This window comes from Piliocolobus tephrosceles, chromosome 5, assembly GCF_002776525.5.
Source record: "Piliocolobus tephrosceles isolate RC106 chromosome 5, ASM277652v3, whole genome shotgun sequence".
Taxonomy (NCBI): domain Eukaryota; kingdom Metazoa; phylum Chordata; class Mammalia; order Primates; family Cercopithecidae; genus Piliocolobus; species Piliocolobus tephrosceles.
Genome location: NC_045438.1, coordinates 152092186 through 152107751, shown reverse-complemented (window position 1 = coordinate 152107751; position 15566 = coordinate 152092186). Strand labels below are relative to the sequence as shown.

The window sequence follows — 15566 nt, the reverse complement described above, 5'->3', positions numbered from 1 at the left end:
GGATCAAGTGGTGGTTTCTCTGAGTAGCACTAGATTGACTAATTCCATCAGACATATGGACTCTCCCAAGACCTGGGAAGACCACAGGCAGGTATACTTTTGAAACAACGATGCAGGAGAAATTCTGCTACGTCAAATAAAGTGTATTAGATTGGGTCTAGTATTTATCTTCTAAAGGAAGTCTGCTGTCGTCACAGTTGGGAACTTCACAAGTGATTTCTATCAGCATTTTATGGACCGTATCAGAGAGTTGGCATGATTCAATAAGATTCAGAAAAGATGAGACCCCAGGAGGTCATGAGTGCTAACCACAGCCCAGCTAGTGGAATGCTATGTGACCTTTAGTGACTTGTTTTTAACATTCTCATGCCTCTGCTCATGGGTTACTGAACTTTTCTAATCCAAGATTTTCTGCATCCTACAGCCTCTAAAGCTACTTCATAGGTTTGTTGCAAAGATAAATAAAATACTGCTATAGATTCAAGTAAGCTCTGGATATGACTGTAAGAAATATATAATCATCATTATTATAAAAAAATAGAACAAGAGACTTTCTATTCTACTTTGTTTATACTGCCCTCCTGACCAATGCTGTCTTCATTTACTTAATTACCATCTATCATCCTTGTCTTTTCCTGAGCACTATGTGCCTAGATTAAAAAGATGATAGTGGCCAGGTGTGGTCGCTCAGGCCTGTAATCCCAGCACTTTGGGAGGCCAAGGCAGGCAGATCACAAGGTCAGCAGTTCGAGAGACCATCCTGACCAACATAGTAAAACCCCATCTCTACTAAAAGTACAAAAATTAGCCAGGTGTGGTGGCATGTGCCTGTAATCCCAGCTACTCGGGAGACTGAGGCAGGAGAATAGCCTGAACCCGGGAGGCAGAGGTTGTAGTGAGTGGAGATGACACCACTGCACTCTGGCCTGAGTGACAGAGCGAGACTCCATCTCCAAAACAAAAAAAAAAAAAAAGAAAAAGATGATAGCATCCCTTGGTAGCAAATACATATGGAAAATTTCCATGTGGTTTATGCAGTTCTAAAAGAAAGCAACAGATACTGCATTTACTATAGACCCACTTCCCAATTTCATTTGACTTCCTTTTGCCTTGAGAGTCCTTAATTTTCTTGTCTTTTTTAGGCTGTAAGACTACTGAATGAATGAAGGGGAGGCAGCAGTAGTCTTGGTTTCTGAGCTTATCAACAATCCTTTTGCTACAAGAACTACGCAGCAGATAGGAAGCTAGCATGTGACACACCTTCTGCTCATTTTCCTTCCGGAGCAAAAGAAAACAAAGAAGTGAAGAGAAAAGGGTTAATGGGAAGCATTAACTAAACATTCAGGTGTACCCTGACTCACATAGGCACTGCATTCATTCTATTTCAAATAAGTGGGACCAGCCCACAGGGCTCCCAGGTTCATTGCACACAGCTAAATGCTTAACCTGTTCCTTCCAGCATCAGGTGTCACGTGCAATGACATGACTAGCCCAGGATCAGTATTAAAGAGTCCTGTGTACGTTCACCTTTTGTAAACCCTCTCACTGACTCACTGCACCAAGCTATGTTCTTGCTATTCACTTGCCAAAATTAGATTTCCTTACTGCAAGAAATACATACAGATTATTAATAGGCCTACTCCTCATTTTATATATAAGGATAGTGAAGCTCGTTCAAGGTGACATAAAAAGTGTATCTGTAATGTCTGGCTAACATCAGCTTCTCAGCCTTTAAGTTAGCAACTGGTCCCAAACTATAGACTCAAGTCCACCCTACTGCTGCTAGTTCTCTAACTGTGAGATCCTTAACCCGTAGATCTGTACTTATTTTACTTCCCAAGAACTTCTGGTAATGGTAATTCTCACCTCTGAATGCCGATGTTTTTTCATTGCCATGTTTTCAGTATCTGTTGTCCTGTCACCTTCCTAGCTAATCCTTATTACCCTCCATGCCCTGGATCTTGGGCTCCACTGGGAGATTTGCTGGGAGTATACATGCAAGTATCTTTCTCTCATAAACTGCACTGCCTTTAGGATGCCTGAGTTTACACTATTTCCATAACCGCCCATCCCTGAAATAGATGAACACTAGGCTTCTCCCTAGTTTAGAACTTGGGTTGTTAGACTCCTTGGGTTTGTCTTAACTTCTCTCCCTGTTTTCAGTTTGGATTTTTTATCTCCATTTGGCTTCTCTATCTCTAGCATCATACCTCCCTGAAGATCCATGGTAGTGGCAGTAATCCATTTATGAAAAACGAGACAACATAGATTCAAGGAATGAAATACACACACACACATACACACGCACACACGCACGCATGCACACAAGCAACCAAGATGGAATAGCGGAGAGTACACCAGACAAGAAGCCGGAAGTGTTGGTTCTAGTTCCAGTTCCTCTCCACTGCAGCATCTCAGATGTAAACTGGCATCAGTAACAGGTCCTGTCATCCACCTCCCAGGAAAATTGTCAAAGATAATAGTTATGGCCGGGGTGGTGGCTCATGCCTGTAATCCCACCACTTTGGGAGGCCAAGGCAGGTGAATCACCTGAGGTTGGGAGTTCGAGACCAGCCTGGTCAACATGGAGAAACCCCGTGTCTACTAAAAATACAAAAATTAGCTGGGTGTAGGAGCACATGTCTGTAATCCCAGCTAATCAGGAGGCTAAGGCAGGAGCTCTGAACCCGGGAGGCGGAGGTTGCGGTGAGCTGAGATTGCACCACTGTACTCCAGCCTGGGTGACAGAGTAAGACTCCATCTAAAAAAAAAAAAAGTTATGAAGGTCTTCTGAAAACAAGAAAACACTATTCAGATGAAAACTATTATATTTATAGATTACCGGTTTTTTTTTTTTTTTTTTTTTTTTTTGCTTTTTTTTTTTTTTTTAAATAGAAGCTCTTCCTTGAATTACCTATATTGCAACAGCAGTACCATCAAAATTGTGCACGATTCAGAGGTTCTTAAACATGGCTGCCCATCAGAATCACCATTGTGCCTTTTAGGAAACACAGATTCTCAGACATTCACAGTCTCTAATGGCCCCGGATTTTCTGGGCAGTGCACAGGTAATGGTATTTTTTAAAAACATTTCCCCCAAGGGAGGATTCTGATCAGTTAGGTTTGGGATCCACTTTTTAAAAATAACATGTTTCTCTGTGACGGAGGAAATTTAACTATGATTCATGAATTTGTTATCTGTTTTTTTCTTCAGAGGATATCAGTTTAAGTGTTGTTTTTTAAACTGTAACTCTGAAGGCAAACAACTGGCAAGAAAGAGTTTTCTGGAAGAATGCTGGCTCTGGAAGGCACTGGAAGGTTCTGGAAAAGCAAGGTAGATTTTTTCACCTGTAATCATGGCAAGAAGAGGCTGTGCAAGGTGGTGGATGACTACAGGGCTTTGCTGTGGACTCCAGGCCTCTAATCCCTTTCAGTCTTTTTACTTTTCTGCCCTCAAAGCCCTGCAGCTTAGAGGGGAGAAGGCGGTGCCCTTGACTGCAGCCTCATGCTTCCTCCTGGCTTCTGGTGGCCTATGGTCTCCTTTACCATAGGTTTCTGGAGCAAAAATCTAGCAGCCAGGTTACCAGGATCAGTGACAACTATGCAATAATTAGGGGCAGGCACCAAGAGGCAGAGAAACAGCTGGGTGGCAGAAACTCTCTGATACCCCAAAGGAAACATGGAACTCTACTCAGAGGTGGTCAAGAACATGCCAGAAGCTTTGCTTGCCTAGTTGGCAGCAGAAATGGCACTAGCCAGCGATCACCCGTAACCTTGCTGCCTTCTTTACAGATGGCTGCTGTCAGGCTGTTTAATTTGGAGGAAATTCCAATGTCATCAGCAGAGACATGGCATTGGGGAGGGCTGCCAAGCACAAAGACAGAACTTGGCTTCCCCAGCTGATACCCATGGATACAGAAACAGGCTAGTCTTAACAATCTTTTAGACCTGACCTTAGCAGCAAACCAGATAACTGCTAGTCATAAAAGTGTTTCTAAATTGGCCTGATTTTCTCCCCTCCTCTTAGGATCCTGGATGCCCGTAATGCTATTTATCAGTGGTCATTTTGTGCTTACTGATTTGCTAGACATGTTTTCAATCCATTCTTTTTTTTTTTTTTTTTTTTTTTGAGATGGAGTTTTGCTCTATTGCCCAGGTTGGAGTGAAGTGGCTCAATCTTGGCTTCCTGCAACCTCTGCCCTCTGGGTTCAAGCAATTCTCCTGCCTCAGCCTCCTGAGTAGCTGGGATTACAGGCATGTGCCCACCACACCTGGCTAATTTTTGTATTTTTAGTAGAGACAGGGTTTCGCCATGTTAGCCAGGCTGGTCTCGAACTCCTGACCTCAGGTGATCCACCATCTTGGCCTCCCAAAGTGCTAGGATTAGAGGCATGAGCCACTATACCCGGCCTCAACCCATTCTTTATCTCTAAACTCACAAGACAGTGGTTCTCAAAGTGAGTCACCCAGGGCCAGTGGCATCATGACCACCTGTAAACTTGTTACAAATGCAAATTCTTGGGCTTTCAAGCAATCTGTGTTTGAACAAGTCCTCCAGGCAATGCCCGTGCACTTGAAATTTGAGAGCAACTCTCATAAGAGGTCACATGGCTCCCCTTAACGTAAACACACCAAAATGAAGTAAGAACCATTTTCTTTCAATAAATTTCAAAACCTTCAGACATTTTATCCGAGTAAATTCATAAGCAAAACACAAGCACATATTGACTTTTTTGCTTAATAAATATGATTTTCTTAGACCCACTAACAGATCACATGTTTCAACCACACAAAATAGTGTATGACTTACGAATGATCACAGAGAAAAATCACAGCGGCTTTTTAAATTTTTAATTTATTTTTATGTTATTGTGTGTGTGTGTGTGTGTGTGTGTGTATATATATGTGTGTGTATATATATATATATATATATTTTTTTTTTTTGAGACAGGGTCTGTCTAGGTTACATCCATAGCTCACTGGAGCCTCAAACTCCTGGGCTTAAGCAATCCTTCCACATCAGCCTCCTGAGTAGCTAAGACTATAGAGATGCACCACCACACCTGGCTAATTTTTAAATTTTTCTTTTTGAGACGCGTTCTTGTTTTTTTGCCCAGGCCGGTCTTGAATTCCTGACCTCAAGTGATCTTCTTACCTCAGCCTTCCAAAGTGCTGGAATTGTAGGTGTGAGCCATCATGATGGCTCATAGTGAGTTGTTTTGTTTAAAATATGTGACTCTATCACCACATTATTTGCCTACAAATATGTCTAGCAAATTCATGATATATGACCAGTGTGTCTGAATACGTACCAGTGCTTATGGCACTGGTGTTTTAAGTCCTGCTCAGAAAAACAAAATGCACTATTTAGCTTCCATATGTGACTAATTTTAAAATATGCTTTTTAGGCCAGACACGGTGGCTCACACCTGTAATCCCAGCACTTTGGGAGGCCGAGGTGGGTGGATCATGAGGTTAGGAGTTCAAGACCAGTCTGGCCAACATAGTGAAACCTTGTCTCTACTAAAAATACAAAAAATTAGCCTGGTGTGGTGGTGTGCACCTGTAATCCCAGCTATTCAAGAGGCTGAGGCAGGAGAATCGCTTGAACCCGGGAGGTGGAGGTTGCAGTGAGCTGAGATCGCTCCATTGCACGCCAGCCCAGGTGAGTGTGAGATTCTGTCTCAAAAAAAAAAAAAAAAACCAATAAAATACGCTTTTTAATAATGAATCTACAATAAAGCGTAATACATTTTCAACATGGGATTCTAACATGGAACCATCTTTGTTTTGTAATTCATGCCTCCCTCCCCTAGTTTTAACCCATGCTTGGTCCAGATATCATGGGTCTATGTTTCTGTGGTCTAAGACACTTCTTTAAGATAAGCCCGATGCCTAACACACATTTAGGAGTAAGTTATCAATTCTGAAATACTGGTTTCTTCGGCTTTTAGGCCTCTTAATTGTTTTGGTTATAAAGGTCTGCCTTTAACATTTTTCCTTCTGTGTTCCTAACTAGGCCTCTGAGTCTCCACTGTCAAAATGTGGCTGATCAGACTTGAGGCATCCTTCACCTCACCCTCAGATTATGGAAGGAAGTACTGGACATCGAACGACTCCTTCCCAGCCACGTGGATCATGAATGAGCTAAAATTTCAATCTTTTGTTCTCCACCGGCCATTTTTTCCCGAACCCTTTAGGATAGCCAGAAAAAAATAAATAAATCTCTTCTTGGGAATATTTTCTAGAATGTTTTCATTTTAAAATTTATTTTCATTTTATTCCATTGTTAATTGACATCTGAAAATTTTTTATGTTTATGGGGTACAGTGTGATGTTTCAATACGTGTATATATTGTATAATGATCAATTCAGGGTAATTAGCATATTTTCCACTTCAAACCTTTTTCAGTTCTTTGTTGTGAGAACATTCAAATTCCTCTCGTCTAGCTTTCTGGAGTCTTCTCTTAAGGAGCAAAGAAGAGAATAAAAGACCCTATAAAATTCAGCTCTGTTTAAATCCTATCTTTCAAGTAACTAAAAAGTTGAATACTAGCCCCAATAACTAGATCCACAAACCATTTTTCAATACTAATTTTGTTAGCCAAAGAGATATGCACTAGAGAATGTGAGACCAAGAGTAGACGGCCCATCCAAAGTCCACAGAAATAAAAATCCATTTATGACTGCATTTTCCATGCTGGCTTTCCAGGATGGTTCTGAACTTGCTAATTCATGGTACAACTTTGTACTGTAACACAGCCAAGGAGAAACAGTAGCATGTTGGAGCCAGGTCTGTGAAAGCTGACAGTTAAGCTTGAGAGCCAAGAGTTCAACATAGCCGATGTTAAAAGTTAACTTATATAAACTTATGGTTTAATAAATTATATTAAAAACTCCCGAGGCGAGGCAGATCACCTGAGATCGGGGAGTTCGAGACCAGACTAACCAACATGGAGAAACCCCGTCTCTACTAAAAATACAAAATTAGCTGGGCGCGGTGGTACATGCCTATAATCCCAGCTACTCAGGAGGCTGAGGCAGGAGAATCGCTTGAACCTGGGAGGCGGAGGTTGCGGTGAGCCGAGATCGCGCCATTGCATTCCAGCCTGGGCAACAAGAGTGAAACTCTGTCTCAAAACAAAAACAAACTCATCATCATTTCTCATTATTTTACCCTATTTTACTATTATCTGTATGACTGAGGTTAATTATGTCTACTTGTATAATGGATATAAAGTTGTGCACCGCATAACAACATTTGGGTCAATCACAGATTGCATATGTGACAGTGGTCAAATAAGATTATAATGGAGCCGAAAACTTTCTATTGCCTACTGATGCTGCAGCTGTCTAATGTAACAGTACAATACAGTACTCATATGTTTGTGGTGCTGCTGATATAAATAAACATCCTACAGTGCCAGTCCTATAAAAATACAGCACATGCAATTATGCACAGTATATAATACTTGATAGTGAAAATAAATGACTGTTACTGGTTTGTGTATTTACGATACTATACTTTTTATTGTTATTTGAGAGTGGACTCTTTCTACCTATAAGAAATTAACTGTAGGCTGGGCGCAGTGGCTAATGCCTGTAATCCCAGCACTTTTGGAGGCCAAGGCAGGCGGATCATGAGGTCAGGAGATGGAGACCATCCTGGCCAACATGGTGAAACCTACCTCTACTAAAAATACAAAAATTAGCTGGGGGTAGTGGCATGTACCTGTAATCTCAGCTATTCGGGAGGCTGAGGCAGAAGAATCACTTGAACCAGGGAGTTGGAGGTTGCAGTGAGCTGAGATTGTGCCATTGCACTCCAGCCTGGTGACAGAGCGAGACTCCATCTCAAAAAAACAAAAACAAAACCAATGGACTGTAAACAGCCTCAGGCAGGTCCTTCTGGAGGTGTTCGAGAAGAAGGCATTGTTTTCATCGCAGACGATGGCTCCATTCATGGTGTCGCCTCTGAAGACCTTACAGCTGGACAAGATGTGGAGGTGGAAGACAGTGAAACTCACCATCATGACCCTGTGTAGGGCTAGGCTAATGTATGTGTTTGTGTCTTAGTTTTTAAACTAAGCTTATAAACTGGATGTGGCGGTGCACACCTGTAATCCCAGCATTTTGGGAGGCTGAGGCAGGAGGATGGCTTGAGCCTGGGTGTGGGAGACCAGCCTGGGCAACAAAGTGAGACTTACTTTCTACAAAAAGAAGCTTATAGAACAAAGATATAAAGAAAGGAAATATTTTTGTACAGCTGTACAATGTGTTTATATTTTAAGCTCAGTGTTATTATGGAAGTTATCAAAAAGTTTAAAAAATTAAAAAGTTTATAAAGTAAAAAGTAAGCTGAACGTGGTTAATTTATTATCAAAGAATAATTTAAAAAACAAACTTAGTGTAGCCTAAGTGTACAGTCTTCATAAAGTCTACAGTAGTGTACAGTGATGTCCTAGACCTTCACATTCACTCACCACCCACTCACTGACTCACCCAGAGCAACTTCCAGTCCTGCAAGTTCCATTCATGGGAAGTGCCCTATATAGGTGTACCCTTTTAAAATCCTTTCTACTTCACTTTTACTGTATCTGTTCTATGTTTAGAGGCACAAAAACTTAGGCACATTGTGTTACAAGTGTCTACAGTATTCAGTACAGTAAGGTGCTGAGTGCTGTAGGCAATTGTAACTCTATGTCCAAGTTTGTATCCTAGGAACAACAGGCTGCATCATATAGCTTAGATGTGTAGCACGCTCTACCATCTAGGCTTGTGTGAACACACTTTATGATATTTGCAGAAGGACAATGTAAGGATGCATCTCCCAGAATGCATTCCCATTATTAAGTGATGCATGACTGTCCTATATGATGGTGTGCTACTGTGCATCTCTTTACAATCTCATGGTTGGTAATGTCACATTGGTAGTTTGAAATTAGTCACAGTGAGAGTATTTATATTATAGAAATCAGTAAACACTACAAATCAGATGTCCTGTTATTCATGAGCCAGTAGCTAAACTTTTTTTTTTTTTTTTTTTTTTTTGAGATGGAGTCTCGTTCTGTTACCCAGGCCGGAGTGCAATGGCACGATCTTGGCTCACTGCAACCTCCGCCTCCAAGTGATTCTCCTGCTTCACCCTCCCGAGTAGCTGGGATTACAGGTGCCCACCACCATGCCCAGCTAAGTTTTGTATTTTTCGTAGAGACAGGGTTTCACTATGTTGGCCAGGCTGGTCTCAAACTCCTGACCTCAGGTGATCTGCCCTCCTCGGCCTCTCAAAATGCCACTGTGCCCGCCCACCAGTAGTAGCTAAACTTTTATCAGCACACTGCTGGTATCCATTCTCACTTTTTCTTAAGTGAAATAGAACTAGGGGAGAACAGTAGGAATAGTCAACTTTCCATGATTACATGTGCAGGTACATACCACCAAGCCATATGCCACCAAATCACTGCTGTCCAGAGTTTCCAACTAATCTATTGCTGATTTACTCCCTCTGTTTATCTGCTAATGAAATTAGTCTGACTCAGAAACGTAATTGTATGTGTGTTGGCAAGAACTCACACAAGAATACTATCTTCAAGAAAAAAAACACCACGGGATGTTTGTATCATCCTTCACCATGGCCACAGAATATGATGAATATTATGGATTACCTCATTAACTCCTTACAACCATTGCTATGTAGAGTTTCATTGTCGCTGTTTGACAGGTGAGATTAGGTGATCTGTCCAAGGCCACATATCTAGTAAGTTGCATAGACAGGACTCAAATCCAGAAATCCAAATCTTGTATTCTTTAGACTTTACCACAGGTTATTGCTTTTATGCCAATCTGTCATGAAAATGGGACTTTTTTGTTTTCAAAAGGTCAACATCTGGGTTCACTTCTCTCCTTCCTTTAGTTAGCAATGCAGCCAACTTCGAGGCACCCACATCTACGTTTATGAATACCAACTCCCCCATCCAAGCTCCCTTCCTTCCCACAGGCAGAAATTACAACCCCACTGCTGCAACGTCTTAGATAAATCAAACGCAAACACACTTCCACCTGAATTCCTAAAGATGTCCTAGACATGTGGGCATCATTAGGAAGTGTTTTATACTTTGTGTCTAAGTTATTCAAACCCAAAGAGAAGCCTAAGGCATCTAATTTAAATCCAAATAGAAATAATCGTGAATAAAGACGCCAGGTTCTTGCACTTAATGGTGAAAATATATATATATATATATATATATATATATATATATATATATATATGTGTGTGTGTAGTTTATTTTATACACACACATATTTCATGAGGGGGAAAACAAACTATATACATACATATATACACACATATATATATGAACATGTGTGTGCTCTCTATATACACATACATACGCACAAATACGTGTGTTTTGTGAGTGTGTGTGTGTCTAGCTTGTTTTTCGCCTCCTCCAGGAGTTATACAGCAAAAAAGAAGAAAAAAAATCCCTGCCCTTTATCAGATATGTACACATTTTATCCTTGCAATATGTCTAAAATGATTTTATGACTAAATCCTGGGAAAAATGTGAAGAATGCTTGGCTAGATGGCAAGCTTTTCCAGTAAAAACACAACACTGCTTATGAATTGTAGCACTTGGAGAAGCCTTTTCAGCATGATGCACATTTTTGTTCTAGCTTGAGACTAAATCCTGTTTGGAGGTAGGTTTTCTTTGGCTTTCAGAGAAAGGTGAACCGATTGTACAACATGGGTCTTCGGGCCCTCCAGGATGGACTCACCACGAGAGGACGATGATGCGCTATTCCATTAAACATGCCTCTGTCTCACGACTCCAGCCAGGGTTAAAACCTTCAGATGTTTTCTCAACACATTAAGCAGAAATAACCATCACAACGGCAAAAACTAAACCCATCTGTCCCCTTGTCAGGATTTTTGAGATTGTCAACAGACTGACCTTGTGGCCGCAAAGCATTTTGGAAGCCATGCAACAAAAGTTAAATGTGTCGGTGAATGCACACAGAGAAATTCTTAGAGGTCACTAGTGAATTACTAACACTGTTACCCTGGGAAGAGACGATGGAGTTTCCATTTTATCTCAGAGGTTTGGTGGGTGTATGGTGATGACTTAAAATGATGTCAGGCTACATAGCCAACACTTTCTTGGAAAGGACTTTCCCTGCTGTTCTATTAAAACTGTCAGCAAATAGGGCCAAGGCGCTCCCTGGTCTGTGCCGAGGACACCTTAAAGTAATCAGGCTGTCAAATAAAGGCAAACACTTTCTCAGCATTTCTAAAGACGGAAATAGCGAAAAGTGTGTTGCGTTCCAAGCATATCAGACTTAAGTCATTTCTGCCTCATGGTTCTAGAAGACAAGAAAGAGGTGGAGGTGGCAGCAAGTGGGGAGGAGAGCCACATAATTCTCCTTCTAACCCTCTGGTTCTCAACCAGAAGCAATTTCGTTCTGCAAGGGACACCTGGCAGTGTCTGAGGACATTTTTGATTGTCACAACTGCCGGGTGCTACCAGCATCCAGCGCACAGAGGCCAGGAATGCTGCTAAACTTCCCACAATGCACAGGACACCTCCACCCGTGCCCCCCATCTTCCCGCTTCCCCAAATAGGATGATCTGGGCCCCAAATGTCAATTGTGCTATTGAGATTCCCTGCTCTAAAGGGTAGCAGAAAAGATCAGCTGTAGCCAGAGAATTTTCCATTGACCTTCTAACTGTTGCCTGGGCTCCTGGAGGACATCCTCTGAACATGCTTGTTTCCTTGACCTAAACACTAGCCTCACTGTGGTCCACAGTCCAGCAGCATCAGCATTACCAGGGAGCATGTGGGAAATACTGAATCTCAGGTCCCACCCAGACTCACAGAACGAGAATGTGCATTTCCACTAGAACACTGGGGGCTTCTTGACACTTGAAACTTTCAGAAGCACCAGACAGACCTCTCTCACCTATCCTTAGGTCTGTTTGTCCTTCTACTCACTCAGTATTAATTATTTCCACTCTGCCCTCGGAATACACAGTACTCTAGTAAAAAGTAGCTCTCTTCTTGCTTCAGTCTTTCCTCAGAACATTCTCTCCAACCCAGACTTTAACCTTGGCTCACTGCAGAGAGCCCTGTTTCTCCCACAGCCTTCTGAGGTGGAGACAGCTCAACCTCCAAGCCCCTGTGCAGGACTCCATGGCTACTTCCTCTATCCTCATTCAAAAATTCCTTCTCTTCTGACCACATGGCCATGCCCAGACCACATGGCCATTGGCTTCCAATTATTGTTGCAAGGTACCAGTTTTCAAGCCAGTTCTAGGTGCCTGGATCATGGCATTCCTATTTGCCCTCAACCCAGCTGTGGAATTCTCCAGTGACTATGTGAATGACATCTTACACAAGAATTCCTGGTTCTTGAACCTTTTCTACAGTGGCAACAACCACCCTCCCCTTCAGAACATTCATGTATTAATACAATAATTATGATGTCGTATCTGACTCTGTGCTAAAGATATTAAGAAGATTACCATAGTGCCCTTGTTCTCAATGAGCTTACAGTCTAGAACAGGGAGGGAGGGAGAAGTATTTTGGCACTAGAAGAAGCTTCAGGAATTACAAGCCAGAGAAAAGCTCAAAGAAGGTCATGGTCTACTTTTTGGCCATTTTTATTGGCTAACACTCCAACCCAGTAGTTCCCACATGCTGGTCTGAGAATCAGGGCCAATCCATGGAAATGAAGAAAAATAAAGACAACATAGTAAATGTATCATAATACTAAATTTCTAGGACTTATTCTGATATTATTATTATTCTCACTTTGGGGGTGTTAAAACATCCTTTCCTTTTTCAAAAGATTGGAAAATTTATTTTAAAGTGTCTAGTGTCCTTACATTAAAATAAAGAGTTGACCCACATATGCTAGTACCCCATTAATTTTCTAAAACTCATCCTTGAAACCTGGAAGTGGCTTTCCAGGTCTACATGGGAGGGGCTTGCGTAGGCCAGGGACAGTCTGGTTGTAGCAAGGGTTGGCAAGACTTGCTTTGAAGCCACATTTGCCTGTCTCTTTACACAACATGGGAAGTCATTAATTGTCCTTAATGAAAGATTCAATGTGCCAAGTCAAGTGGTTAAAAACTCTTGGGGGACCAGGCTCACATCTGTAATCCCAGTGTTTTGAGGAGCTGAGGCAGGAGGATCACAACACCAGGAGGTCAAGATCAGCTTGAGCAACAAGGTGAGACTGTTGACTTTACAAAGCATAATTTAAAAATTAAAAAAAAAAAAAAATAGCTGGGTGTGGTACATGTGCCTGCAGTCCCAGCTACTCAGAGGCTGAGGGTGGAGAATCACTTGAGAGAGCCACGGCTAGGACTTGTAGTTGGGGCAGATGAAGTGGTCTAAGGTTAGGACAGCAACAAAAACAACTTTGGCAGATTTTGCCTCCATTGGGAAGAGTGCTCCTGGTGGACACATTTTCAGTCTCAAAAAGGAAAATAATGTTGACTTTTAGCTCTTCAGCTCTCAGCAGCTGCCACAAAAGTACTACGTTTAAATCTCACCAGTGTAACTGAATATTTTTCCCCTTTAGGGTCAATGGCTCTGTCTCAGGGATCACTTGTTTCTTAAATCTCAGGCTGCTACATTTTCTCAACTACCAGTTGTATTAGTCCGTTTTCATGCTGTTGATAAAGACATCCCGAGACTGAGCAATTTACAAAAGAAAGAGGTTTAATTGGACTTACAGTTCCACACGGCTGGGGAAGCCTCACAATCATGGAGGAAGGCAAGGAGGAGCAAGTCACATCTTACATGGATGGCGGCAGGCAAAAAATGAGAGAGTGCTTGTGCAGGGGAATGTCTCTTTTTAAAACCATCAGATCTCATGAGACTTATTCACTATCACGAGAACAGCATGGGAAAGACCTGTTCCCCATGATTCAGTATCTCCCACCAGGTCACTCCCACACACATGGGAGGTCAAGATGGGTGGGGACACAGCCAAACCATATCACCAGTTGACCTATATGGCTGGAAAAAGCAAGACTTCTCCCCCACTGTTGCCAGTTTTTTTTTTTTTTTTTGGCTTCTAGTTCTAACACTGGTCATTTATTTCTCTGGAACTCAGAATATATTTGATGCATATTATTGACTGTTTTCCTTCCTTTTTATTTACCCTTCAATGTTTTCACAAAACAGGGACAATGTGCACAGACCAGAAGATTTTATGGTTTTTCTAATTTGTTTTTAAAAATTAGAGACAACTGGCTTACAGCAATTTTCCAGTTAACAACACACACACAACCCACAAGCCAAGAACAACAGAAGAGGAGAGACAGAGAGAACATAAAACATTACTTATGAGATCTTTCCCACTGCTTAGCATCAGATCTATAACGCATGCGAGGCTTAGCTGGAACAAATGATGAAAGCTGCTCCTCCTTTCAAGTGAGGATCATTTACATGGGCCCAGACCAGTCCTGTTCTCATTTATTCAACTTCCAGCCCTCACTGACATTAACCAGGAACAGAGAACATCTGGCGTCAGGACCAACTCCCACTGTGCCCAGGGCTGTTGTCTCACTGTTGCAGAAAAGGCCACAGGGCAAGGCTGCCTGGCTGAAGATGGGCCTCAGAGGTTCTAGGCTTTTTATGGAATTAGGCATGAGAAGCAGCTTTGCTCTTATACATCAAATGTTATCTTAACTCCATAGAAAAATTTCACAAACTCCAAAACCTTCCTCTTGAAAAACAGAGGAGGAAGGTGGTTTTAACCCAGCCTGAATTCAAATCTGTAGATACCGAATTTTTTTAAACTCTCTTAAAACAATGCTTTGGATTTTGAACATCTTGATTATATATACATATACATGTAGATGTGCATGTGTATATATGTATGGATATAAATACATCCATTCATACATCACACATGCACACACATGTACACACACATACACTCAGAAAGACTGGGACTCTGGCAGGAACCTGAATTCTGCCATATCCCAAACCTAGCAGAACAAGTTCAACTTTGGAAATGCATCATTGCCTTCACACCAGAATCACAAACACACCAGCGAGAGGTTGAAATCCCAGGTCCTCGACTTCTCAGCTGACACATCAGAGTTTATACATTTTCTAAGAAGGGGAAGTTGTTAAAGTTCTTTAAAAAAAATTTTTTTTAAGACAGGGTCTCACTTTGTCACTCAGGCTGGAGTGCAGTGGTGTGATCTCAGCTCACTCCAGCCTTGACCTTCCGGGTTCAAGTGATTCTCCTGCCTCAGCCCCCAAAGTAGTTGGGATCACAGACGCATGCCAACACACCTGGCTAATTACTGTATTTTTAGTAGAGACAGGGTTTCACCACATTGGCCAGGCTGGTCTCCAACTCTTGAGCTCAAGTGATCCTCACACCTCAGCCTCCAAAAGTGCTAGGATTAGAGGCGTGAGCCACTGCGCCCAGCCCTAAGCTCTTTCAACTCAGCAATTTTCACACCACATCGATTACCCTGTCCCCTCCCTCAGTCCCATCCTCTGACCACTTCATCTTCTTCCACCTCCAAAACTCACCTCGTC

The 15566-nt window shown here is 41.9% G+C and overlaps 1 protein-coding gene and 1 long non-coding RNA gene across 8 annotated transcripts in view; one reads left to right on the top strand and one right to left on the bottom strand.

The window, feature by feature from the left end:
- ATXN1 (ataxin 1) overlaps positions 1-15566 on the bottom strand; it is a 462258-nt gene that overhangs the window by 87743 nt on the left and 358949 nt on the right. The gene's annotated exons all lie outside the window — the stretch shown is intronic.
- Positions 2896-6238, top strand: LOC111541133. Its single transcript, XR_002731200.2, has 2 exons — positions 2896-3334; positions 6020-6238. It is a non-coding gene; the product is annotated as an uncharacterized LOC111541133 (long non-coding RNA).